The sequence below is a fragment of the Vigna umbellata genome, chromosome 4 (assembly GCF_029865625.1).
Source record: "Vigna umbellata cultivar VRB3 chromosome 4, Vumbellata_1.0, whole genome shotgun sequence".
In the NCBI taxonomy this organism is placed as follows: Eukaryota; Viridiplantae; Streptophyta; class Magnoliopsida; order Fabales; family Fabaceae; genus Vigna; species Vigna umbellata.
The window spans coordinates 33973824-33977244 of record NC_142168.1 but is presented as its reverse complement, the minus strand read 5'-3'; positions in this window follow the sequence as shown (position 1 = coordinate 33977244).

Here is a 3421-nt window from a genome sequence, read left to right as displayed (position 1 = left end):
TTACAAAATAGGTGGCCGAACGTTATAACTATGCTAACATGTACAGCCTAAATCAAACGAGCACTCTAAGGCTCGGTCTTTACTTCAACTTCAACCAGATTGGGGTCGTCCAAATTTTCTTCTTCCAGCATTGCTTCAAGGGATGTACCACCATCTGCTCACATCCACAACGGATGATCATTGCATTTGACAAGACGGAGTATACATGTACAGTAGACAACACAATGGAAAATGCAAGGGTAAGCTTATAATATTTAATTTATACAATCAACACATACAGTTACATTTCTAAACACACATACAGCATGTAATTCATCAAATAATAATCATATAAAGGCATATAATAAGACAGACCGTCCGGACTGTATGAACCATGTAGTTACAGGCGTCCTTGCACCCGAGTGGTGTAGTAACTGGGTAACACCAAACAGCTGCCACTCAAGGTAAGTCCGTTCTTACGTCGCCCATGTTAACTTATGGACTAAGGACCTCCTGCCATTCCCACGCATGACTACCCCCTTCTACTTGAAGAGGTGTATCACGGAATATCAGGATGGACCAAGCCAGCATTAACTAACCACAGTCATACCTTACCAATTCAATATTCAATCATATAAGAGACGTTCCTCCCTGGAACGCTCGTAAAAATCCAATTCCAATAATTCGTTCAACATATCATTCGTCCACATTAAACATTTCTCATTTTCACATTTTCATTCTGTGTTCCACTCTCTTAACATTAACGTCATGCATTCTTTACTCAAATAAAACGAACTTATTACAGAACCTTTGATTTCACGTTTCTGAACAAAAGAAACGAACTCTTATTCACTGATGGACATTAAGAATTCTTAAAGAATTTAGATGAGATTGAATTTAGAAGTTCAGAATAATACTTAGAAGATGTTGAGTACAAGAACTTTTAGGTTGAATCAAGAGAAATAATTATCTTACAGAATAACTTAGATAAATAACCAGAATATTTAAAGTACAGAAACAACTCTTACTGTCAATGAATGAACGTTCAGAAATTTACTTTGGACGAACGTCAATTACGTTCGCTCAGAATTCAATAATAAGGACGAGCGTTCAGTTAGAAACCGAACCCTGCTGTGGACGAACGCTAGGTCAATGACCAAGCACGAATCAGCACTAACGCTGGTTATAACCCAAGCGCTTTATAGGACGAGCGTTTCGGTATAGGACCGAACGCCAACTTTGGACGAACGTTCAGTATAAGGACGAACGCTCTCTAAAACTAACGTTCGACATAAGGTCGAACAACAATAAGGACGAACGCTCGACATGAGGCCGAACGTCATTGAGGACGAACGCTCGACTTAAGACCGAACGTCACTTATTTATAAAGTTTTAAATATTGATCTATACTGAGCAGAACGAACGCTCATTCACTCAATTGGGGGACGCTCGTTCTCGAGCAGAATTCATTCCAAATGAATGAATTCCAATCTAAGTCATGTTAACCAAAAACCGAACGGTCTAAGACCGTACAGTGACGAACGTCCTTTTTGCAACAGAGAATGATCAGAAAATTTAGATTTTTCACACTTAGCAGAATTTTTCCAGATTTCCATTTTCCAACTTTATACTTCCATTTCAGGTTTAATTCCCTTCAAACATCATCATCATGCATTTAAAATCATTCCAACCACACAATAGCCATTCTCCATTCATCCATAATCAACTCAACATGCATTTAAAACAAATTCAACATCAAATATAATTCATACAAGCCGTATCAGTTCATGACAGATTCATCCAAACCAGAATGCATATCAGATATCAGTGATCATTTCTAACAACTCAACTTCATATTTTTCACACATGCAAAACAAACCAGAAATCATATTCCATATCAGTAAACGTTCCTAAATACTCAAACATCATGCTTTCCATACATGCATCTCAGATCATAAATCAAACAGTATAAATTAAACATATAAACTTCCCTTACCTTATCAAGCAGTTCACTTCAATTGTTTAGAGTTTCTTTCGTGCTCTTACAGCTTTCTATCAGACTTTCACTCAACCACCTCCACTTAATCTAACACACCAAAACCGTAAGCAGATCAGACTTCTAACTTATGCATGCAACCAGAATTTTGGTGTGCATGAACCAAATGGACGAAGGTGCAGAGATGAGAACTTACCAGTTCAGTTCTCAATTCTGTTCGGATCAGAATGAGGTTCACAGTGCAGGGAAGGTTTCTATGGTGTCTGAAACAAGATCAAAGGTTTGCTGGTGAATTTTCTTAGGAAGAAGATGAAAACAGTTTAGAGAGAGGGCAGAGAATTTTGGAAGCATAAATTCTGAGAAGAAGATGAAGCATGCAGGAGGAAGAGGGAGAGTTTTTCCAGAATTATTTTTCTCTTTCCCTGCAGAATAAACTCCCCATCCTCCACACGCCACTTGTCTCCCACTAACCTTCTCAGAATGCTCCAACCGTGACACATGGCAGGCGCATGCAGTGGAAAGGTGAGTGCATTTTGACGTGTCACGGTGCATTAAATAGTGATCAGAGATTGATTTAATGTGTACTAATTATCAGGTTCTCACATTCCCCCTAACTACAAAAATTTTCGTCCTCGAAAATTCTAAAGCTTACCAGGGAATAGGTGAGGGTACAACTCCTTCACAGTCTTTTCCACCTCCCATGTTGAGTCACCAGTCTTGGCATTCCACACTACTTTCACGAGATGAACATCTTTGCCTTTGTAGAGTCTGGTGCGGCTGTCTTCCACACAAACAGGTTGCATCTCTATTGTCCGGTCTGGGCGAATTTGGATGTCTTCTAACTCCAGCACGTGTGAGGGATCAGCCATGTACTTCTTGAGTTGTGAAACGTGGAAGACTGGATGAAGGTTGGACAGTTGAGGTGGTAACGCCAATTCATACGCCACTGCTCCAATCTTCTTTAGAATTTGATAAGGGCCAACGTACTTTGGTGATAGCTTCTTTGGACGAAGAATTCTCCCTACTCCAGTGATAGGATTCAGCCTTAGAAACACGTGGTCTCCAGCAGCAAATTCTAAGGGTCTTCTCCTCTTATCAGCATACGATTTCTGCCTGCTTTGAGACGTCTTCAATCGCTCCTGGATCAGTTTCACTTTTTCTGTTGTTTGCTGAATTAATTCTGGTCCAGTTAATGCAGTTTCACCTTCTTGGAACCAACACAGAGGAGTTCTACACTTTCTTCCATAAAGAGCTTCGAACGGTGCCATTCCTATGCTTGCTTGATAGCTGTTATTATATGTGAATTCAACAAGCGGCAGAACTTCATCCCACACTCCCACATGATCTATAACGCATGTCCTCAACAAGTCTTCAAGAGTCTGGATGGTTCGCTCAGATTGGCCATCCGTCTGAGGGTGATATGCAGAACTCATCTGCAATTTGCTT